Raw genomic sequence first — 26,791 nt, forward strand, 5'->3', positions numbered from 1 at the left:
TATGTATATTTGTCCTTTGCAAATAGAAAAGCTACTGAATTTTGTGCATTGATTTTGTATCCTGCCACTTTGCTGAAGGAATTTATCACCTTTAGAAGTTTTTGAGATGGAGACTTTCGGGTCACTTATATATAGGATCATGTCATCTAGCAATGGGGCTAACTTGACTTGTTCCTTTCCAATTTGAATCCCTTTTATTTCTTTCTCCTGTATTATTGCTTGGGCTAGTACTTCTATTGCTATGTTGAAGAGCAGTGGTGAGAATGGGCACCCCTGTCTTATTCCCAATCTCAGTGGGAATTCCTTGAGTTTCCCCATTAAGTATTATTTGGGCTTTAGGAGATTTATATATATATAGCCTTTATTTGTTGAGATATATACCCTCCATGCTTATTCTTTCCAGTATTTTGGTCATGAAGTGGTGTTGTATTTTGTCAAAGGCCTTCTCTACATCAGTTGCCATGATCATGTGGTTCTTATAGTTCAGTTTACTTTCATAGTATATTAGGTTGACTGATTTCCATATGGTAAACCATCCCTGAATTCCTGGAACAAAGCCTACTTGACCAAGGTGGATAATGTGTTTGATGTGTTGTTGAGTTCGGTTTGCAAGGATTTTGTTCAGAATCTTTGCACCCAAATTCATTAGGGATATAGTCCTATAGTTTCCTTTCCTTATTACATATGTCTGGTTTTGGTATTAGAGTGATGCTAACTTTGTAAAAGGAGTCAAGGAGGATTCCCTGGTCGCCTATTATGTGGAATAGTTTGAGAAAAACTGGTTTCAGTTCTTCTATGAATGTTTGATAGAAATTAGCTGAGAAGTCACCTGGCCCTGGACTTTTCTTTTTTGGGGAGGTTTTTGATTATCCTTTCAATCTCCATGGATGTGCTAGGTTATTTTCTTTTGCTGCTATTACCACTCCCTCTTTGTTTTCATTGTTAAGAGTCTTTTTTAATACTTTATTTTTATTTACTTATTTGACAGAGAAAAATGGAGGGAGAGAAAGAGAGAGAACAGGCATGCCAGGGCCTCCAGTCACTGCAGATGAAATCCAGATATGTGTGCCCACTTGTGCATCTGGCTAATTTTGGTCCTGGGAAATCAAACCTGGCTCCTTTGTCTTTATAAGAAAATGCTTCAACTGCTAAGCCATCGCTCTAGCCCTCTTTGTTAAGAGTTTTAACTGTGGTGTGTCTTAGAGAGTTTCTTCTTTGGTCCTGTCTGGTTGGTGTGCAGTGGGCTTCTTGTATCTGGATGGGCCTCTCTTTTGAGAGTCAGAATTTTTTCTTCAATAATGTTGATTATGGTCTCTATGCCTCTGGCCTGGATTTACTCCCCTTCTGGTATACCCATGATCTTAATGTTTGGTCATTTTATGGTGTCCTTCAGTTCCCTTGTATTCTGCTCACTTGATTTTTTTGAACTGAGCAAAGTTTTTAGCCCCCTGGTCAATTTCTTCTGTCTTGTCTGCCAGGTCAGAGGTTCTGTCTTCCACATGAGTACCCCTGATGGTGAGTAGTTCTGGAGTGGTTTTTATAATTTCTATTTGATTTTTGTTGTTTTAGTTTGCATCATGTCCATCTCTTTTTTGAGGTACAATTTCAGTTCGAGATCTGATTTTCTTGATGCTTCCTGGAGTTCATTCTTGCATTTGATCAAGTCTTCATTAAACTTAGTCAAGCAGTTGTTGGGATCTTCCATTTCTTGACTTACCTTCAATTTATTCATGTCTCTTCAGGGCTCTAACATTTTCTTCAATCATGTTAAGCCTACTGAACACTCCAGGAGGTGATTCTGTTCAATTTCTTGACACAATTGTTGGTTCGTTAATGGTTTGCTTCCAGTTCAGCTACTTTTTAAAATTTTGTCAAAGTCTCACTGGTTGTTATGTTTTCATTTTGGGAATGAATTTCTGCTGATTTCTCTATAATTTCATTGGAGGTTTCCATTATAGGACTTGGCATCCTTGGTGGAGATCTCTCAGTTTTCTGACGTTCTTTGGCTTTTTTTTTTGCATTGTTATTTACCCATTTTAGGAAGACTGGTTACTTTGCTGATGAAGATACCAGATTTTGTCCTTTGGCCCATGTGCCCTCTGACTCAGGTGAATAGGATGTTGGTATCCAATGGCTAGTCAGGTGCTGGAACAACTTCTTGACAACCACAGTTGAAATGAATGAAAGACAGTGATGCTGAGCAGATGTTTGTGTGTATAAAGCACTTGCTGTGTGATATGAGTATTGGTAGCTCAGATTCCCAGGGCCCATGGAAATGCTGGATAGGCATGCTGGAGGAGGCCTTGTTCATTCAAACAGCATACTCTGGAGTCAAGTGAGAAACCCTAACTCAGTGAAAGAGTGGTCAAGGAAAATAACCTCTGATTTATGCTGACAACACACACATACACACACACACACACACACACACACACACACACACACACACACACATGCACACACATACACATGCACCCACACACATGAATATGCATGCACACACCATACACATATGAAAACCAAAATAAATAAATAAACCTAGACCCTATATCCTTAATATAAGTAACTGTAGGTGAATTTTAGTACTGAATATTACATACACAACTGTAAATCCCTTAGCTCCATAGCATAGGGATAATCCTACTGGGTTTAGTGATGACTTTGTAGATATAATGTCAAATACATGATTTGTGAAAGAACTATTAAATTAATTCCAAGAACTGAGTTCTTTTTAACAAAAAGGCTCCTAGTAAAAGGTGCTGGATAGGAATGATGTTAAGAGAAGCACTCTAGCTAGACAGGATGTTGGACGGGGATAATCTGAAACTGGTCATCATTATGCCATGGATAGGAAACAGTCTCTCTAGGCCACTTCTTCCAATAAGATGGTTGCACTAAGCAATTTCTAGAGCTTCTACTGGAGATGGATGAAAGGGGCATTTAAACAGATCTAGAATTGGGTAAGGACTGGACTATTTCCCTGTTGTGAATAAATGCTGCCCCCTTCTGGACTCTTGGAAGAACATACAACAGGAAAACATTTTCAATGCTTAGAAAGTTGGGGTTAGTAAGGACTTCACTTAAATTTTATTGTTGGAAAGTTCTATGCCTTGAAAGTTCACCTTTGTCTGTCTAAATCTGAGAAATATTGACAATAATAACAAAGCATAAAAGGGTAACTAGAACCTGTACTTTCCTTCAAATTTGTCAGATTGAGAACATTGTTTAATTGATCCAATGTACGTGTTTATCCAAATGTTTCCCACACATCTTTCATCATATTCATACTATACTTTCATTTTATTATTTCCTGTTTAATAATAACAGGCTCTTCTTGTGGATCCAAAGAAAGCTGCCCCTAAATGGTATCTTAGAACTTGTGTGCCTTCTAAAGGTTTGTGTATGTGGGGCTGAAGGAATGGCTTAGTGGTTAAGGCACTTGTCTGCAAAGCCAAAGGACTCAGGTTCAATTCCCCAGTACACATGTGAGCCAGGTGTACAAGGGGGCCCATGCATCTGGAGTATGTTTGCAATTGTTACAGGCCCTGGATCACCCATTCTTTCTCTAGCTCCTCTCTCTGTCTCTCTCTCTTTCTGCTTGCAAATAAATTTTTTAAAAATAAAAAAAAAAAGAATTAAAGGGTTGTGTATCTGGCTACCTGATACAGCTGATGGGTTCAAGGTAAAATAATCTAAGGGAACACTCTTTATGGATTATGGGAACAGAGCTAATGTTTGCCCTTTTACTGAAGACAAAAATTGGGCAAACACTTACCAACACCTAATATATGTTACTTGTTGTGAATACAAAACCAGTGAAGACTGGGTCTCTGGAAGGTTTTTGTTCTTATGGCACATGAAGGAAAGGTAGGCAAGGGATTATTAGAAGCAGTGTGAGGAGAGCCCTGTGGGAGGGACCTTCTGACTGTGGAAGAAATCACCTAACTCACTCTGAAGAGGAGAGAGGCAGCTCAGAGCAATTCGTGTGTTGCTTTACAGGGTTTTAAGGATTATTTGTAAGATAAAAGGGAGCCCAAATGTCAAAGTGTAAGCAACGATTCATAACGTTTTTACCCAGCCCTTCACCCTGTGCAAGTCTTCTAACTTCTCAGATCTCAAAGGGAGAAGTAGCCGTCTACTTGCTGGAACCCGAGGTGCAAATATATGGTGTTATATATAGGATGCAATCTTACATGTCAAAAATTACTTTGGGCCAAGGAGACGTCTCTCCCCTTAAGAGTGCTTGGTGCTTAAGCGTTAAGGCCTTTTGGGCAAGAGACTGCAGAGTTTGTCTCCCCAGAAGCCAGGTAAAAAGCTGGGCATTGCAATGCACAGCTGTAATTCCAGTGGTTGGGCGCAGCGGGAGGTGGGTGGTATGGAGATGCCTCACTGATGGACAGCGGCTCCTGGTTAAGGGAAAAACTTTGTCTCAAGTATAAAGATGAGCAATAAGAGAGGGAATAAGAGAGAACACTTCGTGTTCTCTGCTGGCCTCTGTACACGCACATGGAAAATGCATCTGCATCAACATGTGCAATCACCACCACCCCCCTCGGTCTCTCTCTCTCACACACACATATATAAATCACCTAAAAACATTTTTCTTGAAATGCAATGCTATCTAATTTTCTATTTACTTGTATAATTTATGTTTACGTATTTATACGGTTTTAATCAGTCTCATGGTTTGTACAAACCTTTGCTTTACTGAGGGCTTATATTAATCTGGTTAGCAAATTCAAAGTGTCCAATAAAGAAAATGGTAAAATGAAACTAGAAAAAGACTTAACAGCTGGGTGGGGATTGAACTTGATACTTACAAAATGCTTAGAGAATGAAGACTATTTATTTATGTTAACAACTCCTGGACATATGTTTTAGTGTATTGTGGTAGAATGCAAATTGCGTACAAGAAATTTTTGATTAAGAGAGAAATAGAGCCAAAGATGTTGGTGCACTTTAATACCAGTATTCACAAGGAATGCCAAAAGTATGAGGATATCCTGTGTTACAAAATGAGTTTCAGTCCTTGTAGAGGAAGAGGGAGGAAGAGAGAGAGAGAGAGGGAGAGAGAGAGAGAGAGAGAGAGAGAGACCAAGAGAGAGAAAAAGACAGAGAGGGAAATAATGACCCCTGGATATTCCTGGTTCAATCTGTGCAAGTGGCTACATCCCCAAACTCACATATGGGTTACCTGCAACTCACAGACAAATAGAACAAGAAGTCGGGCACTAGGCTTTGTAGGCAGAACATGTGAAGGATCTCTCTTTCCCTTGCCTTGTAGTCTGCTCTCTTTGTAGAGAGACTAACCTTCTAGTAATATGCAGACACCCTAGCCAAATACTTTAAAATGAATTTCATGTCAGTATTGTGTACCTCACAAGATGGCTGGAGGTAGTTCATGCAAAGCAGTAAATACATGCAGGCCTGGTCCATATGATATGAAGGCCAGTGCTCTGCATTTGGAACAGAAGAGAGTCTTGCATCAACAATCACAGACTAACAGTGATGCTCACAGGAGCAGAATTTACAGTAGCTAATTAGACACCTGCTATGACTATTACCCAGGGTGGCCAGAGGGCATTTATGTTCTTTTAGAGCATAGCAAAATTGATTTCTTAGAAGCCTTATGTGTACCAAATTTCCAGATAGAAAACCCACAGCCTGTTCTGGGGATGAGTCCTGTTGCCTAAACTCACAGGTGGTTGCAAGCAGAGGCCTGTGCTGGTAGCTGATGGCAGCAGGTGCTGAAATGCATGCATCATTATTCTATTAAGCCCACCACAGCTACAAGCTGAGCCAAATCACTTGTCTCCTTTTTCTATTCATTCACTCCACAACATATTTTCCATTTCTTCTGAAAGACAAACTTTCAAAATCTTTCTGATAACTAGATTTCAAGTTTCATGGTGCATTTTAATTTCAGAAAATTCGAATTACTGAATTAAGGCTGTTAAATTTTCAGACCTTGGGGGAAAAACTGAGGATGTGCTTTGATTTACACAACACCCATGCACACAAGGTGTACTACTGCATTAGAATCTCTGAACTTATGGTGCTACTACCTAAAATACTCTTCTTCTCATGGCCGCATGAATAATTCATTGTGCCACTCCTGTAAGTCTTTGTGGTTTGTTTTAACGATGGTCATGTGTGTGGTTTTGTTCTAAGTGACATGGGCGATGGTTGCAGGTTTCTAATGCTATGATTAGACTTGGGTTTTAAAAGGTTCTTTCTGGTGGCTCTATTGCAAATAGACATAAGACAGCACAGTTAGGAACAGTGCACGATGCACCAACCATGCAAACTGAGAGCATAGGGGTATCCCTTATGTTCACATACATTGCAGTGTGCTTGAATTTATATGCTGCAGTGGTGCATGATTAAAAGCACCCGAACACCACCACTCATGGCAGCAAGAAAGCTAGCAGAGACTGCTGCGACTTAGGGAGAGAGTAGACGTGGCTGGCGCTCCATTTCAAAGAGCTGATTTGCGGTAACACTTGCTAGGAGCAAAACAGCTGTGACATGAAGCTCTTCCCAACACTTACAGGAAAGAGACATATGGGTGAGACTGAGGCCTTATTCATACAGGATGCACTCTGTAAAGATTGATAGTTTAAATAACTAGAGAAAAACATAGGCAATATATTGGAGGTTGTAGGTATGGGTAAGAACTTTCTGAACAGGATTCCAATTGCATAAAAAAATAATAACAAGAGTCAGCAAGTGAGAATCCACGAAATTGAAAAGTTTGTGCACAGCAAAGAAAACTATCAGTGGGATGAGCAGAATGACTACAGACAATTTTTTTTTTGCCAGCTATCCCTCTTATGGTTAATATCTAGAATATACAAAAGCTATAAAAATTAAACAATAAAATTACTGCCAATTAATAAAGGAGCCAATGAAATGAACAGGCAGCTCTCAAAAGAGGAAACACAAATGGGCAGCATACATTTATTTTATTTTACTTTTTAAGTTCAACATCCTTAGCAATATGAAAAAGGCAAATTAAGACTACTAGGAGATTACATTTCACCCTAGTCAGAATGGCTATCATCAAGAAAAGCTCATGACAACAAGCCCCAGCATGCTTGTGGGGAACCCCTGTTCACCCTTGGTGGGAGTATAAACAGGTGCAACCACCATGGAAATCACTGAAGTTTCTGAAAGAGTTAAGCTTGAACTACCACCTGACCTAGTTCTAACACTGCTGGGCATATATGTCCAGAGGATTTGGAATGCTTTCACAAATGTACTTGCACATCCATGTCCATTGCTACTCTACTCAGAATAACTAGAAAAGGAAATCAACCCAGCTATCTATCAATTGATGGCTTGGTAATAAAAATGCAGTACGTGCAGACAATGGAATTTTACTCAGTTGTTAAGAAAATAATTTATAAAATTTACAGAAAATATTGATGAAAGTGGAAAAAGGTTATAGTAAGTACTAGCTCAGCCCCCAAAAGACAAAAAACGCATGTTCTCTCTCATGTGGCAATCTTTACTTTTTTTTGTTTGTTTGTTTGTTTTGTTTCTTCAAAGTAGGGTCTCACTTTAGCTCAGGCTGACCTGGAATTCACTCTGTATTTTCAGGGTGGCCTTCAACTGATGTCGATGCTCCTACCTCTGCCTGCCGAGTGCTGGGATTAAAGGCATGGGCCACCATGCCCGGCTTCATGTGGCAGTCTTAACTTTTAATATTTATGTGAATGTAAGCGCAGGGATTTGAGGGTGCTATAGGCTATGACGCCGGTTGCTAGCACACAAGAGGGATACAAGAGCTTACGAGAAGGGGAAACTAAAGAACACATGTATGTGGACTGGAGGCTATTCTGGGGGGAGGGAATAAAGAGGGGATGAGGGAAGGAACACTAAAACACAAAATGTATCTGGAAAACACCATAATGAAATTTAACTTTTGTATGCTATGAAACAAAATAAAATGATTTACAGCTAAAATGTCAATGTGTACATCATGTAGTTGATAGTCTTTATTGTTTATTCATTTCACTTTTTTGAGACAGGTTCTCATGTCACTCAGGTTAGTGTTGAGTATAGCCAAGAATGACCTTGAATTTTGGATTCTCCTACCAATACCTCCCAGGTCTGGGATTACAAGTATGTGCCATTTCATTTGGTTTATGTAGTGCTGAGGACCAAATCCATGCTAGGAAAGTGCTCTGCCAACTGAGTTGCATCCCTAGCCCTGAAGTTCTTTAACTTATAGATCTTTTGTTTAAAAGCTATTTGTTTATTCATTTAAGAAAGAGAGAGATGTAGGTGCGGGGAGATGGGCATGACAGAGCCTCTAGCCACTGCAAATGAACACAACACTTGCACCACCTTGTGCATCTGGCTTTATATGGGAACTGGGAAATCAAACCTGGGTCCTTTGGCTTTGCTGCCAAGCACCTTAACCAATAAGCAATCTCTCCAGCACCTTAACTTATAAATCTTAATTGTTTTCAAAGTGTTTACTTTTACTTATTTATTAAAGACAGAGAGAGAGAGAGGGAGGGAGGGAGGGAGGGAGGGAGGGAGGGATAGACAATGGGCATGGCAGGGCTTCTATCCAATGCAAACAAACGCCAGATGCATGTGCCACCATGTGCATCTGGCTTACATAGGTCCTGGAGAATCAACCCTAGTCTTTAGGCTATGAAGCTGAGTACCTTAAAGCACTAAACCATCACTCCAGCCCTAATATATATTTAAAACAACATTAAGGCTATCTTTGAAACAACATTGAGGTCATCAGCACTTAATATGCATATAAGTCAAGTATAGTATCATTTCACAGACGATACCATTTCTGATCCTAGTTGTTCATACAATTTATAGCCACATAATTTATATTCATTCTAGAAACAACCAGGCAATAGATAAAAGGAATAAATTGGGTCATACTACAAAGATACCTACCCTTAACTTTGTATATGTATATTTTTATCCTTTTAATAATGCATAAAACGTGTCCCAACAAAACTTAAACCTCATTAATATATATTTTAAAAATACATTAGACAATACACAAGTGTTCCTTACTCTATGTTGTCTGCTCTCACACATTACAAGTACATAACCTTGACATATCTTCACTCTGATTCCTTCAATGTAGCTTCAGTGGACATATTCTGGTGGGAATAAATATACTTTACTAAAAACTTGGGCATAAAATCATTTGTACAAATTGAACTATACCTTTACATTACATTGTTTTACACACTTACTTTAATTTTGTTTTGTGTTACTATTTATTTGTTTATTTTTGATAAAGGGTGTGATATAACCTCAGCTTCTTCCGATCTTACTGCCTCTACCTCCCAAGTGCTGAAATAGCCTCTATACTAGTCTTATTTTACTTTAAATTGATAAATAATTGTATATGTTTATGAAGTACAATGTGATCTTTTAATATAAGTACCAAATTCTATAATGAGATAAATAGGCTAGTTAATCTTTATTTGTGGTGAAAACATTTAAAATTCCCTCTTCCAGCTATTTAGAAATCTACAAAACATTATTTACTGGGGTCATTGTGCTTCTCAATGGACCTCCTTCTGTCTAACCGAACATGAGCCCTTTCTCACTCTCAGCCTCTGGCCACCACTGGACTCTACTTCTATGAATTTGGCCTTTTCAAGAATACAAATGGAAGTGAGATCATGCTGTATTGTCTTTGTATATGTGTCTTATTTCACTTAATATATTTTACATTTTGATTCTGTGTCAACTACAGCCATCAGCTGGCTTCTTTGAGAGTAAGGACTTTGGTAATGGTAAAGAAATTGTGGGGAATCTAATTTTAATTAGTATTTTCAAAACTATACTAATATATTTCCTCACAAAAGGTTTGAATAGCAAGATAATGTTACACAATATGATTTATTAGGTCAGGTTCTTTTTTCCATTTTGGATGATCTGCATTATTGAAAATTTCTCTCTCTCTCTCTCTGTTTTTTTTGAGATAGGGCCTCACTTAAGGCCAGGCTGATCTGGAATTCACTATGTAATCTCAGCAGGGTGGCCTTGAACTCATGGTGATCATCCTACCACTGCCTCAAGTGCTGGGATTAAAAGTTTTCACCACCACACCCAGTTTATCTTTATTTTAAAGAGCACCACCATTACTCTTCTTGCTGCACATCTCTGTGAAGTTGCCTAATTGAATGTTAATGAAATGGAGGCTTTGTTTCTCTAGGTATCCTTATTTCACAGGAGGTCACAACAAAGCTCTGTGTACTTGCGTCTCTCTAATGCATGTTTTGTAGTTGCTACAGTGTGAATCTCTAGTGACCGACTGGAGAGATGGCTCTGGTTAAAAGCACTTGCTTGCAAAGCTTGGTGGCCTGGGTTTGATCCCCCAGTAACTACATAAAAGCGGATACACAAAGTGACACATGTGTCTGGAGATCATTTGCAGTAGCAGGAGGCCCTAGTGCACCCATTCTCTCTCTCCCTCCCTCCCTCCCATCCCCTCTCTCTTTCTCCCATTCTCTCTCTCTCTTTTCAGATAAACAAATAGTTAAATCTCTAGTGTCCTTTAAATATCCATTTGCTAAAGGCTTGTACTCATCTTGGTATTTTCAAGAGACAGTGGACTATTCAGGAGAAGTGGCCAGGTAGGTCTTGGGGTCATTGAAGGCATGCCCTTGAAAGCGATTTGGGGACCCGGGCCTCTTTCAAGCTGAGCCATGAATGGCTTGGCTCTGTTATGCTGCGTTTCTAATAGGTTTGTCCTCAGAGGCCCAAAGGAATAGGCCAACTGATCCCAGAGCAGGACCTTTAAGCCTGTGATCCAAAAAAAGTAAAAAGAGCTCTCTTGGTATTGCTAGGTATTTGTTACAATTATGGCAACCTAACAATACAGTGAAAAACATACTTACAGTTTCAATAGAAACCAAGAGTTTCCAAGACATGTCAAAACATCATCTTGTTTCCTTGGGAGCAAGGAGGTTGGTAAGGTGAGAAGGTTGAGGAAAATCATATTTACTTCTGCTATGAAAGCATCAATATTCTTTAATATTTGAAAGTTTTTTTTTTAAGGTAGGATCCCTCTCTGGTCCAGGCTGACCTGGAATTAACAATGTAGTCTCAGGGTATCCATGAACTCACGGTGATTCTCCTACATCTGCCTCCTGAGTGCTGGGATTAAAGGCATGCACCACCATACCCGGCAATATTTGAAATTTTTAAGGTATATATTTCTAACAGAATTTCTAGAGCAAATGTCACATATATTTTCATTCATTTTGAAAAACATTCCACTAAACAGTTTATATTACCTCATATCTATAAAATTTGTCTTAATTTCCTGGAGGATATTATAATCTTGTATTGATTAATGTCCTAAAAGGAAATAAATATCATGTACACAAATGTTTGCTAGTTGAAGTTTCTATATTCTTTCTTCTCATCATATTTATGTCCTGATTTTGAGATGTTCATATAAGAACAACTGCTTCAGGATCTGAGATAATTTTCAGCAAACATAACTTTGTTCCTAATTTTCTGACTTTAAAAATAACCAAAAGTTAAAGTGAATTTTAAAGTCATTTCACAAGGGTGGTCAGACCAACTGCACCCAAATTTTGTAAAATGTGCTTTTAAGCATCCAAGTTTATTTTAAAATGAAATCCTCACATCTTGCATTGACTTTGGTTAAGAAAAAAAGACAGCTTTTCAGACAGCTGTCAGCCCAAGTACAGTGGGAAGTGAACACTGATTCGTGAAACTCGTGATCATAGCATGAGAACTGTCGAGTGGGCAGTGCTGTGGGACATGTTAAATAACGGCCCAGATTCAGTCCTAGATTAGAAAAGACATGGGTATAATGCATCCATGAGGTCTTCCATCTTGCGATTCACTTGAGTGCCTTTCTCACATCAGTATAGTAGTTTAAGCTTCATATACACTAGTGGTTTCTGTTGTCATTGTACAAACGTTTAAAAGCTACAGTTATGTTGTAAACTATAATCAATTTTTAGGGAGACCATGAGTCCTTTAAGAGCAGAACAGTCTCTTACTTTGTTTTGTGACCAGAAAAGGAGCTGTTATGAAAAGAAGTGGTGGGCAGGGGAGATGACTTGGGGAATAAAGTGCTCCCTGCACAATCTGGAGCACCTGATTTTGAACTAAAATCCAGCAGGCCTGACTGGCCTCTGTAAGCCCAGCATGCTAAAGCTAAGGGCAAGATGGAGGTACAGACAAGAGAATTTGCTGGAAGGCGAGCCTAGCAAATAACAGCAGAAGAATCCAGAGCAAGAACCTCTGCTTTAGATGAGGTGGACCGAGGAGGCCCAACCCCAAAATTGGTTTAAAAAAAAAAAAAAAACATGGGCTGGAGAGATCGCTTAGCAGTTAAGCACTTGCCTGTGAAGCCTAGGGACTGTGGTTTGAGACTTGATACCCCAGGACCCATGTTAGCCAGATGCACAAGGGGGCACACGCATCTGGAGTTCGTTTGCAGTGGCTGGAGGCCCTGGTGTGCCCATTCTCTCTCTTTATATATATATCTGCCTGTTTCTCTCTATGCCTGTCACTTTCAAATAAATAAATAAAAATAAACAAAAAAAATTTTAAAAACACAGGCACAAAAAAAGGGGGGGGGGCTGCTGGAGAGATGGCTTAGCAGTTAAACACTTGCCTGTGAAGCCTAAGGACCCTGGTTCGAGGCTCGATTCCCCAGGACCCAGTTAGCCAGATGCACAAGGGGGCGCACGCATCTGGAGTTCATTTGCAGTGGCTGGAGGCCCTTGTGTGCCCATTCTCTCTCTCTCTCTCTCTCTCTCTCTGCCTCTTTCTCTCTCTGCCTGTCACTTTCAAATAAATAAATAAAAATAAACAAAATTTTAAAAAATATTTGATAAAGAAAACAACCAAAGGCCAGGCCCAAGGTCAAAGTTGGTTAACAAACCAACCAAAGTTTCTGGGAGTAAATCTTCATGCACTCACACACGAACATAATAAAATGAAGCAGCCCAATATAAGACTCATCAATGAGTAAAACGGAAAATGGAGCCCTGAATTAAGATAGAAGACTAAGCTATCTATTTCAGAAATGACTTTCAAGTCATTCATTGGAAGCATACTACAAGTGAGTTGATGGAGAAACAGTGGTGAATAAACCAGCATCGAAGTGTCTGGATGCAGAAGAAACTTCATGTTTGCGCAGCTAATGAAGCATGCGCAGTCCCCAAACATCCCCGGCCCTCTTAGTCAAGATCACAAGTCTGTCTCAATGGAAGCTCATCAAAATCCAGCTGGGCGAGAACTGTACCAAAAGTTGATAGGTATTCTACTTTTCTCCCTTTCTCTGACCATGTCTGTCCCTGGGTTTCCTGGGTGCTTTCCACTGTTGCAGGTTTTGTCTTTGCTGCTCTGCCGGTCTGAAATGTTCTACCTCAGGATCTAGTAGCTTGGAGCTTTGATTAAGTGTCATTTCCACTCTACTTACTCTGTGACAACAAACTTTCATTTTCTTACCATTTCTTAGAAATAATTAGCTTTATAGATTTCTTTGTTTTTCTATTTATGACTTCCTCCCCAATGAATATTAATTACATGAAAATAAAGACTTTTTCCATGAAAGCAACTTGGTCTTCTTCACCAGTATATTCCCGTATAGGAAAGGAACATTGAAACCCTTCACAGCCCTTTCATATCCTTCCTTTCCACATCTCCTTATCACCAGGCAACCACAAAGCACTATGCTTCCATATGTTGGTTTATATTTTGTAGAACCTTATATGAATGGAAACATATTGCTTGAACTGATTTTTGCTCTTCCCTCAGAAAAATTATTTAGGGACTCTTTGAAGTACAGTTAAAGTACAGTGTGCAACAATTTGTTGTTTTTGGCATTGAACTTAATACAGCTTTGTATAACTCAACATGAAAAAAATATTTTATTCTACATGTTATTGTATATAATTTTTATTCAAAAATGCTATATTTAGGCATATGATCAATTCTAAGGAACACTCGAAACTTGTGATTATATTGGACCCATTGAATAATCCATGATAATTTCCCCCTCTCAAGATCCATAACTTAATCACATTGGTAGAGTCCCTTTAGAATTTTATGGTACACTATTTACAGGATCTACTGTTTGAGATGCTGCAGTCTTGGCACCAGGGGGGGCATCACCCCCTTTACCATAAACAGACAAATGTGAGCTGATATTCTTGCACTTTCTGTATTATACAAGTGACCTTCATGTTCCTCTAACATGGCCTAATATGGTACATAACCTGGAGACGGGATTGGTAAAATAATCACTGAGCAGAACTCCGCCACCCACAGCTCACCCAGCGCAGTGTAAGTACAGGCTTAGGTGTCAGCGAGATTTGGATTTCCACATCAAGGTTTTCAATTTTTACTATGTGACCTTGGACAAATTCCTTTGCTGTCAATCTTTTGGCCACTACCTCAATAATCTGAATGGTGGGGCAATACTTCTTCCTCTGTGGGTTACTTTGAGAAGTAAAGAGAGAACATACAGCCAAAATGCCCAGACGCACCTAGTGAATAAAATGTATGGTCCATAGTGGTTTACATTCGCCGGAGAACCTTCATTTCAATTAGGCCTCATTCTCTGTGCAAAGAGTGTCCCTTACTTATTCCTGATGCTTATGCTCTTGATTTATCCACAGGGAAATCGTTAATCTTCATATTCCTGTCGGGACTAAGAGCACATTTGTATGGAAGCAAAGTGTAGGAGCCCTCCCACACGTCTTCACGTCGCTGTGCTCCAAATGGGTGACATCAGGCCGTTTGCCTACTCCTTGGTGTCCTAGTCTAAATGAAGGGAGTGGTAGGACCGACCTTCCTCATGGAGATAGAGGCACCTGCCACAGGACTGAGCAGACAATCCCACTCTCCTCTTTTTGGCTCTGTAGTGCACTAAGCGAATTTCACCCCTAGAGGGAGCTCCATGCAGTGAGAATCCCGCCGAGCGGATGAAGCCTGGGTTCCTTCCTTTGGATTCTGCTTTTAGCAAAACTGATTAATGGGTGATTTAAATTGCAACAGTTACTACCATGTGACATTATATATGCATTTGATAAATTTTTAAACAGAGAATTAATTTAGGTTCAGTGTAGGTTAGCAATAATTTGAATTATTTCACACAATGTTCTTAGTACCCTTGGCAGTACTGGACAATTCAAATAAACTCACATATCAAAGTAACCTTTAGTGGCTGATTGAATTTGTAAGCCATATAACTTATGAAATGTATTTTTAGCATATATATATATATGAATTTGATTATCCTAAAATAGGCAAGGCAGCAATCACTTTGAATCTTGCAAACCATAACCTTTCAAAGAAATTAATTCTTCCTGTGACAAAGATTGCAGAGGCAATAAACTATAAATGGCTCCCACGGAAGCAAATGCAAACAGAATAGAGTTACAATTAACAATGATGCTCCAGATAGCTCACAGCAACCCTAAATTTATTCTCAGCTTGATAAAAAAAAAAAAAACTGAAAATGTGCAAAAAGAAAGATGTAACATTTAATTCAAACACCCAAAGCCATGATCCAATATTTGGTGAGTAAAAAGGGGAGCTGCATTTACTAGGAAGATTGCCATGGTATTCGGACCATACATAGCAAGGAGAAGAAAAAGCAGCTTCAACCACGTTTCTGCTAAGGACGACTTACAGAATGGTGGAAATAAAGGTTAAAGCAATTATACACAGACTGTTTTCTCTTTTCTAAAGTGAAGTCAGGAATTTCCTATTTTATCCAAAGAAAAATTACACTGAGGACTTATATCTGCTGGAATTTGATGATCTCTTTTTAGCATGATGAGGCATGGTCTTCTGTTTGAATTACACAGGCTTTGAATGTCTCCATGAAATACTTGGTGACCATGTTTTATGAATATTCCATTCTCTCCACCCTAGCTTACTGTTATACCTTCCCTTAGGTTTGGGGGACCATTGAAATATCCTACTTTTTGTTTTCCAATAAAACTCCCCAACCATTCCTTCTATACTTCTACTCCATGTAGTTATTTGTTTTTCTCTAAAGTGTCCTAAACAAGCATTGTATTTCAACTGTTAATTTGTCTTCATGACTGAATTCTGAATTTTAAGTGTGGAAAATGCTTTTACTTTATTTGCTTTAGTATCCTTAGGACATCTCAGGGTAAAGAACAGCATAGGTCTTATGTAATGCTATGAATTAAAATTAAGATTTTTTTGTGGTTATGGATTCATGGTGCTATGTATCATAGGGTTCCTTATGTCTGTGATATTGATTAAAGTACATAAGGGACTAAATTGACAAAATATGTCCTTTTTTCCCTCTTCTTCCAGAAATACATGTATTATTCTATGTCCATTAGAAGCAAGTTCACAAAGGAGAGGTTTGTAATGTTTCAGGAAAATGAATAACAGTTTTAAATTGTTAAGCTGTTTATCACTATGGTGTGGGTGTTTTTTGTTCTCACAAAGATTCATGTGTTAGCAGCTCAGGCCCCAAAATGGAGTATGGGGAGGTGTTGGAACTTGAACAGGTGGGGCCTAATGACAAGTATTTAGTCACTGGTGATGACCCTACAAAATGGAATCATAGTTTCTCCTAAGATCTTAGTGAATTCTTTCAAAAGGGGTCTGAGCCCAGCCCCCAGCTTCTGTGTCTCTGGCTTCTGGTCTGGATTCATTTTGCATCTGTCTCACAGGGCCCTTTCCAGAGCCTGTGCCTGGATGTTTGGACTTTCATTCAACAAAATTGAACAAATAAATATCTGAAAAAAGATAATTCTGCTTCAGACATTTTGTTATATCAATTAAAAGATGTCAAAACCAGGCAAATATGGAAAAGTATTTAGGTGAAAAGAAAAACTTCACCTTTTGAGATAGTATTTTGAGATAGAGTTCAAAGGCTTAAATTTCTTATGCTTTTCATTTATTATCTAGCACCCACACAGTAACCAGAGGAATGTGATGATTTTAAGAAGATGCAAGATCATATAATTTACCCGTTAATTCTCTCTGATGCCTTCTGAATTCAGTAAGAATAAAACCAGATTCTTCCTTCAACCCTCTAGCATTACATAATACAAATTTCTCAACCTGGTCTCCTTCATTAATAAGATACAGCTACACACTCCTTTATTCTCTTGGTCTCACTTTCAGCTGTTAAAGAGACTTCTCTCTGGGAATCTCTTACCCTTATTTCTCCATGGTATTTCTTTCTCTTTTCTATCTAATAGTCCAATTCAAGCTATTCCATTGGCTTTTTGTGATTGCATAATGAAAATAGCTCCTCATCGCACCCAGAGTATCCACTCCTTTTCTCTGGATTATATAGTACATAGCCCTAACAGACCTTGGCATTAATTACCATCCTGTCCTGTCATCTAAATAACACAGTACATTAGAACAGACACTTCATTCATTTCTGTGTCCCACACTTCCAAAAAAAAAAAAAAAAGGAAACTGGGAACTCAACTTTCTTTTCTTTGTAATTGTTATTATTATTATTATTATTATTATTATTATTATTATTATTATTAGTGGTAGGGTCTTGTTCTAACCCAGGATGACCTGGAATTCACTATGTAGTATCAGGATGGCCTTGAACTCACAGTGATCCTCCTACCTCAGCCCTGAGTGCTGGGATTAAAGGTGTGTGCTAACATGCCCTCTGAGAGCTCAAACTTTTAAATCAAATCATTAACATATTTAAAATTTTTATTTATTTATTTATTTATTTGAGAGAGACAGACACACAGAGAAAGACACATAGAGGGAGAGAGAGAGAATGGGCGCGCCAGGGCTTCTAGCCTCTGCAAATGAACTCCAGACGCGTGCGCCCCCTTGTGCATATGGCTAACGTGGGACCTGGGGAACCGAGCCTCGAACCAGGGTCCTTAGGCTTCACAGGCAAGCGCTTAACCGCTAAGCCGTCTCTCCAGCCCTATTAACATATTTATACAAGTAGTTTTTTGCTCTTGAAAATGCTTTAAAGTATTTCCTAAAGAAATTGTGGCTAACAACAAAATCAAATTAGCAACAATAAATATCTAGGAAGTTATCAAACTATTAGAATCTGCCTTTGAAGAAGTAAATTCTGAATATACTCATTCCAAGACATCCAAGGTCAAATTTGTTGATTTTACTAGAACCATGTCAGCATAAAGAATGTCAACTCTCAAGCTGTAGAGATGGTTCGGTGGTAAAATATGCTTCCTGCTCAAGCACGGAGGCCAAAGGGAGACGGAGACTGCAAAGTTCAAATCTCCAGAACCCACATTAAAGAACAGGGCATGGCCACTTGCACCTGTACCTCCCGTCCCACAGCAGGCAAGGATCAGGAGAAAGATGCTGGCTCAAATAAATAAGAACTGGCCAAAAAGCAGTGGAGTGGGAAATCTGACTTTCTGCATATATATGCAACATGCACCATACTTTCACACATACCATCACCACTACCTCCATATTACAAGCACACACCATAGACTCACACATAACACCACCACTACCTCCATATCACAAACACACACTATACACTCACACATAACACCACCACTACCTCCATATCACAAACACAAACCATATCCTCACACATAACACTACCATCACCACCTTATCTCTCTCTCTTACACACACATGGATGAAACACAATAGCATCTTTCTATCTTTTTTTTTTTTTTTCTGTAAGCACAGGACGCTGAATTCTTGTGACCTTTCTCTTCTTTACTCAGCTCCTAGACACAGCTACAGCCATGGGTTTGTGAGAACTGACAAGCCCCACAGGTACTCAATGATTACCTGGCAGACAGCAGCTCCATCTGAGAGTATGTACCATCCCAGCAGATGCAGAAGTATTTTAAGCAAATCTCCGGCCCACTACTGGCTGGCATGTGTCATGCCCTTGGTTGGTTTAATCACAGTCTCATGACAGGCAACAAAAGGCCAAACTGCTAGGAGTGAAGAATTCTTTGGGGAAGTATGACCCTGCCAATGTGTAAGGGAAGTGTGCCTACAGATACTAAAGATGCCAAGATTAGTGATTTCTATGGCTCTGATGAAGAGGAAGAAGAGAAGCTGCAGGAAGAATGCCTGTACAGTATGAATCAAAGGAAGCCAGAAGACATGCAATCATTATGAAGTCTTCCACTTTAATAATGTGAAAATTTAATGTGAAAATTTGGGATTATGAGATAGATATGGAAATATTGGAGTGTGTTAGTCACATTGAGGCAAATGGCTTAGTCTGGGGTTTCTCTAAATTGGTTCAGTGGGACTTTATCTATCTATCTACCATCTGTCTATCCTTTATCTATCATCTAGCTAACTCTATCCAACAATGGAAGCACTTTTTACTATGTAGCACATAGACAGGCCTCCAATGGACAATCCTACAAGTGTTAGAATTACAGGCATGTGCTTCTGTGTTTGGTGCATATAAGTTATAGATTATAATATCTTCTTGTTGAATTGTTCCTTTAATGAGTATGAAGTGGCCTTCTTTATCTCTTTTGATGACTTTTGATATAAAGTCAATTTTGTCCAAAATAAGCACAGCTACTCCTGCTTGTTTTGTGATTCCATTTGCTCAGAAAAACCCTTTTTCCATCCTTTCACCCTAAGGAGGTGTTTATCTTGAATTGTAAAGTGGTTTTCTTATAGGCAGCAAACAAGTGGGTCCAGCTTTCTGATCCAGCCTGAAAACCTGTGTTTTTCACACAGTGTGACCTGTATCCAGAGACGCTGGTCTTAACTTACAGGTAGGGTTAGTATTAGGAACATGTCAAAAAATAAGCTGAGTACTAAATGACATGATCACTTCCCATTCTCCTCCTAAATTCACTGGTATCACCTGTGTGGTATCATAATTTAAAGGTCATTCTTCAATTCCTGGTGCACATCTTTATTGAATGAATGGATGAATTCAGATGTCATGGGTTTTTTTTCATAAAACAGAAATCATAAGTCTAGCGAACTACCTACTTTTACTTATTGTGGTGGCTTGATTCAGGTGTTCCCCATAAACTTAGGGGTTCTGAATGCTAGGTTCCCAGCTGATGGCGATTTGGGAATTAAAGCCTCCTGGAGACAGTGCAATGTTGGGGGTGGGCTTATGGGAAAGAAAGTTCATTACTGCTTAGGGTCATGTGATTGATTTGGACCAATGTAGATAATCTAGTAAAATCTTATAAAATTAACGACATCTGCAATATCCCTTTGCCTGATATACATTTTTTTAAAAATTTTTACCAATTCTGGGGACTAGGGCATTAGACAACTTTAGGGAGACATTCTGCCTACCAAAATATTTAATCCAAAAGATTCAGGGCATTTTTATCATTTATTTATTTGCATTCCATGTATATGTGCACATGCATCTTCACATGTGATATGTGTGACTATACATGAAAGTGAGCATGCTCCTGTGTGCATGGGCATGTGGAAGGCAGAGGTTGATGCCAGCCTTCTTCCTTACTCATTCTTCATTTTATCACTTATTGACTTGTTTTGTTTATTAAATTTAATTTTGTATGCATGTGTATGTGTTATGTGTGTGCACATGTGGTACATATGTGTGTGTGGACATGGGTGTGAGTGATGTGTGTGCACTCATGTGGAGGCCAGCAGAGCACATGGAATATGACCTCTTCTGTCGTGCTTTTATTTCCTTGAGACGGAGTCCCTCACTGAACTGAAAGCTAACTGACTTTTTGGCTACACGGGCTCACCAGTGAGTCTCAGCAATCCTCCTGTCTCTGCCCTGATCAGCACTGAGATTACAGGTGTGCATGGCCACAACCAGCCTTTCACATGGGAGCTGGAGACTGAACTAAGGTTCTCCTGTTGCACAGAAAGCACTCTTACTATTTTGGTTTTTCGAAGTAGGGTCTCACTCTAGCCCAGGCTGACCTGGAATTCAGTATGTAGTCTCAGGGTGGCCTCAAAGTCACGGCAATCCTCCTACCTCTGCCTCCTGAGTGCTGGGGTTAAAGGCATGCACCACCATGCCCGGGTCTATTTATTTATTTATTTATTTATTTTGAGACAGGATCTCACACTGAACCCAGAGCTCACTGATTCAGCTAGACTAGCTAGCCAGCCAGCAAGCCCTTTGGGTCCTCCTTCTCTTCCCCAGCTGGGAAGATTCCAGACACGTGCTTTCAGTCTGGCATTTTATATAGATGTTTAGGAATCCAAGCTCAGATCCTCTGAGGAATCTCCCAGCCCTCAAAGCATTTTTCAAGACATATACAAATATTAATATTGCTAATATTAATATCCCATTTGATAATTTTGTAAATTTAATTGATTTACTAAGTATCCCTACATTCTCCTTAACCGTACTTTTTGTTCCATCTTACTCATCCTGTTCTATTCAGCTCCAGAAAACTTCTAAACAATTACATGCCAGACAGCATGCATACTTGATACAATGGATATGAAAATGGAAGTGATTTTCTGAGCTTAAAAGGAGCCCATAGCTTAGCTAAGTGAACCTCATGAATATAATTTGCAACAGAGTGGGTGTTGATGAACATTAGTGGACAAGGAAATTGAGTTAGTATTGTTTGAGATACCTTATATGTCCTATTATCCCAGTGATAGACTGAACCATAGGACTTTTATAAAGTGACTAGATTTTCCCAGAGCCTCAGCTGTCTTTGAAAATCAATTTTCTCCTACACCTTATCTTCAACTGCCTGAACTGCAACTTTTATGGACACTACATTGAAACAAAAAAGAAAAAAAATATTTCCAAGTTGGCAGGAGCCTTTCTTTTTCCATAACTTCACCTTCCAAGGTCAGATCAAATAAAATCCTATAAGATTAAAGCTCCTCATCATGGTCGCTAGAGGGGGCAGAAAAAGTTGAGCTGGGCTGGGCCATGCAAAATCTCTAATTCCTCTTGGAGTTCTCTCTGATTCTAGCACTGGCTCATGCTGTGCACTGTGGGAGACTTTTGAAGCATTCATTGGCAGAGCTCTAAATATTTAAATGGAAGCGATTTGTTATATAGACCTAAGCATTGTTCTTCCTTCACGGGAAAAAAAAAGGATTGTCCTCTATCAACATAGACAACTGGTTTTGCCACCATTTTGTCTTTGTGGCACTTTGGATCCTGGTACTTCAGATAAATTTCTGAGAAATTATAACTGTTTTTGTCCACTTGAAATTATTTTGAAAGTTTTGAGCATCTAAACAAGTATTGGTTAGAGGTAATGGGATCTTTGCCTTACCTGTCATGGTGTTTACTCTTTAGTGTTTACAAACTATGTAGATTCAGGGAAGTCCTTAGTCAGGGGACAGAATATGTTATTAATTGATAGAACAATATTTTTTTAAATTTTTTATTTACTTACTTGGAAGCAGAGATAGAGAGAGAACAGTCATGCCAGAGCCAAATGCCGCTGAAAACACTCCAGATGCGTATTCTACTTTGTGTATCTAGCTTTATGAGGGCACTAGGGAATAGAATCGGAGCTGTTAGGTTTTTTCGACAAGGGTCTTTATTGCAGAGCCATGTCTCCAGCCCAAATTATTTTTCAAATTTCTTTATAAGAAAGAGAGAGAAAATGGTTGTGCCATGGCCTACAGCAAACAAACTCCAGACATATGTGCCACATTGTACATCTGGATTATGTGGTTCCTGGGAAATTGAACCTGGGTCCTTTAATTTTTCAGGCAAGCATCTTAACCACTAAGCCATCTCTCTATCCCCCCCCCCACATACTTTTAATTTAATTAACTTGTGTGTGTGTGTGTGTGTGTGTGTGTGTGCGTGTGTGTACACTACCAGGATATTTTGCTACTGCACATGAATGCCCATCCAACTTTACCTGGGTACTAGCAGATAGAACCCAGACCAGCAAGTTTTAGAAGCAAGAACCTTTAACCTCAGAGCTATCTCTGCTCCCCAATCCATTACAAACATTTTGATGTTCAAACAATTGGTACTGGTCATGACAGCTCCAGGTCAGTCCTGAGAAAGAACATGTTTGTAAATTTACTGTTCATTTAGCTATGGGTTAGATTTGTTTATTTTGAACTATTCATTTTAAAACTGTATTCTAGGGAAGGTTTTCCCAAATACTCCTCTTGAGAATCACCTGGTAAGATTGAATTTTATTTTGCTTTTTGTTTGTTTGTTTGGAATAAGATCTTACTATGCAACCTAGACTGGCTTCAAGCTTACAATGCTCTTGCCTCTGTTTTCTAAGTGGTGGGATTACAGGAGTGAGCTACCATGCCTATCTTATATGTGTTTGCATGTGTGTACGTGTATGTGCATTGTGTGTGTGTGTGTGTGTGCACAGAGGCTCATGTTATGGAGGTTAGAGGATAACCACAGGGTGCTTGTCCCCTCTTTCCACCTTTAAAACAATATCTCTTGTTGTGGGTCTCTCATTGTTTTTCACCTACAAGCTTCCAGATTCTCCTGATTCTGCCTCCCATTGACATATGGCATTGGAATCACAGACATGTGTGTCACTTTGCCTCTGGCTTTTTACATGGGTGTTGGAAAATTGAACTCAGGTTGCCAAGGTTTGCAAACCTTTAGTTGATAAACTGTCTTCCCAGCCCCTAAATTTACTGCTTATGTTTGTTTATTCAAGATAGGCTCTCACTGCAGCCAAGGCTGACCTGGAACTCACACTGTAGTTCCAGGCTGGCCTCACTCTCAGTGATCTTCCTATCACTGCCTACCAGGTGCTGGGATTAAAGGTGTGTGCCACCATACCTGGCTTAGTGTTTTGTTTTTTAAAAAAATACTCAAATTGTAATGTGTGTATCTGGTAATAAAAAAGCAGACATACATACAGAGCTGGGACATCAAAAGTTAAAACATTTTCCCTATACCTATAGAATCATTCCATGGAAGAATTCACTTTTGACTCTTTCAGTAATATTAGCTCTATTTCAGTAGTATTAAATATTTTTTTCTTGTGTTTGCCTCGATAACTAAACATATTTACTTATGAATAATTTTCAACTTAATTGTGGAAACTTTTAGATATATATGGTTTATCACCCATACTCATCTCTTACTAGAATTTGGTTTGGTAAATCTATGTTGCATTTGGAAATCTGAACTTTTAAGAGGGTCTTATATGACTGTTTTGCTCAACTAGAGTTAGACCTGAATGTCTAGGGAAAGAAGCTATGGAAGGTATGAATAATAACATAACTGTGTCATTATAAAGGTCTTATGACCTCATCACTTAAAGAAAGGTCTCAGGCTCATTCTGCCAGGTAGTGTTGATAGCTCCCTATTCGACTACCCCTTGAGGCATAGAGCTGAGAGGTATGAGGAAGAAAGGGGTAATGCTCCACCGACATTTACGCTTTGGTTTTGCTTTCCATATGGTAACTACAGCCTCCAAGTCAGTTCCCTACTGGACTGAAAAATTGTCTCCAAGGCTGTTAATATGTTCTCCCTGCACTTACAAATGTTTTTATTTAATGATAAGCTATATACCATGTGACAGGGCCACTTAAGTTAGATGTTATCCTATCCTTTAACTAGATCTGTTTTGCTAGAGACAAATTGTGATCAATATGCCCTGTATCCACACTTTTCAAGACAGGTGTCACTGTTCTTCTGGGTGTTCAATAATCATATGAAATACCACAGCAAATTAGGATATCAGAGCTAACTATTTTGGTTCCTGCCCTCATGTCAAACAGTCCCCAGAGACAGTAGGGTACCTCTAGGATCCTTCAGCTCTAAGTCGCCTGTTTTCTGGTCAGAGTTGAGACCCAGGGGTTGGACTCTCCACCCAGTGTCATAACAGAAGAAAAGGGTCCTCAGTGCTTCCAAGGGATACTATGTGGTCAGCAAGATACTGACTTATCCAGCAGATAGCATGAATGCTAAAAGCATGAGGCTCCTCCCAGGTCTGGAAGAGGCTCTCCTAAAGAAATTAAACTGACATTACTATATGTAGTTAAATTTTAGCTGCTTAGTTGATCTTAAACATTCAACAGAAGAGTGTAACCACAGAATAAAATAAGCCTTAAAAGCTTTGAGTGTTGTGGTGCTTTGATTCAGGTGTCCCCCATAAACTTAGTTGTTCTGAATGCTAATATACCAACTGATGGAAATTTGGGAATTAACACCTCCTGGAGGCAATGTATTGTTGGTGGTGGGCTTATGGGTGTTACAGCCAGTTTCCCCTTGCTAGTGTTTGGCACTCTCCTGTTGCTATTGTCTACCTTATGTTGGCCAGGAGGTGATGTCTACCCTCTGCTCATGCCATTGTTTTTCCCTGCCAACATGGAGCTTCCCCTCAAGTCTATAAGCCAAAATAAACCTTTTTATCTCAAAAGCTGTTCTTGGTCAGGTGATTTTTGCCAGCAATATGAACCTGCTTGCAAAAGGTATCATAGCCCAGGGAATTTCTCTTCTTTATTCTGAAGTTTAATGATAAAAGCAGCAATTGTATTAGCAGGGCTTTATATGTCCTCACAGCAGCTCCAAACAACAGCACTTGTGCCATTATTACAGGTAAATGCCATCTATCTATCTATCTATCTATCTATCTATCTATCTATCTATCTATCTATCTCATATCATGTCAGACACCGTCATGCCATTTAGTGAACAGCTTTAGAAATGATGAAAGAGAATTGTATCTATCATTTCTGTTAATAGTAATTCTGTCAATTTTTAGACCTCATGTACTCAGCTGCTGCTTTAAATCGTCTCCTCTGTTTAAAGTAATCCCACAATCATATGGTCCTAGGATGATCTAATTCCATCTAAGTGCCCCCTCTATTTCCCTCAAAGGTCTGAAAATCTATGAGAATGAGTACCATAAAGACCCCTCTGAAACCCAATTTACTCAGTGCCCACGTCTCCCTGAATCTTCTTGTTTTTATTCTTTCTCCATAAAATATTTATCTAGAACTTTCTTCCCACACTATGCCAATGCAATGTCAGAGTTCTTTAGGTAGACTTAGTAGAGTGGTATCCAAACTGCCATACCCAGTGACACCAATAAGCTCAAAGCAGCCAGATTGGTCATTGTCTAAATTCTCTAACAGTAGTTATGGTTACCTCTCCAGAAGTATAAGGCAGGTTAGTGTTAACAGGACCCCAAAAGTAAATTAAAAGTGGTTAAAACCAAGAAATGTCATTGAGCCTATAAAGGGGATTCCAGCTCTTCCTTACCTCTTTTCTTTACAGGAGTTCACACCTTGGATCTCTTTTTTCCTTAAGGCTGACTTCCTCCCTTGATCACTTCCTTGCTAAAGGATAACCTCCCCTTGTGAGTGTGAGTGTGTGTGTGTGTGCATGCATTACAAGGAGGAGGGTAAGGGGAGATCCTGATTAGAGTCAAGCACTCCAGACACCTTCTGTCTTATAAGACATTTCCCTTCTATTTTTCTTGTAAGTTTTATAATATCCTATAATAAAATCATAATAAACTTCAAAAGAGAAAATATTACCTGTTTTCTTTACTTTTTTTTCTATTTTCACATCTGTTTTGTTTTTTCAAAATCTACTTCCCTCATTCAAAGCCCTCTTTTGCCTATGCCCTAGAGTACATCTGTTAACTCTGTATTCCCTGAGATTTGCGGAGCCATACAGACTGATATCTCATCATTGTCCAAAGTAGATGAATACACTGACAAGTCATGAAAAATGTAGAGAGCAGAGTTCTCAAAACTGATGATCAGAATTTTCTGGGAAGTGTATAATCTTATGATCAATTTGTACAATACATACTCTCAATACTTGGAAACGCAGCATATTGATTTAACATAGCAATTTATATTTAGCAAAAAT

The sequence above is a fragment of the Jaculus jaculus genome, chromosome 2, assembly GCF_020740685.1.
Source record: "Jaculus jaculus isolate mJacJac1 chromosome 2, mJacJac1.mat.Y.cur, whole genome shotgun sequence".
NCBI classification, from domain to species: Eukaryota; Metazoa; Chordata; class Mammalia; order Rodentia; family Dipodidae; genus Jaculus; species Jaculus jaculus.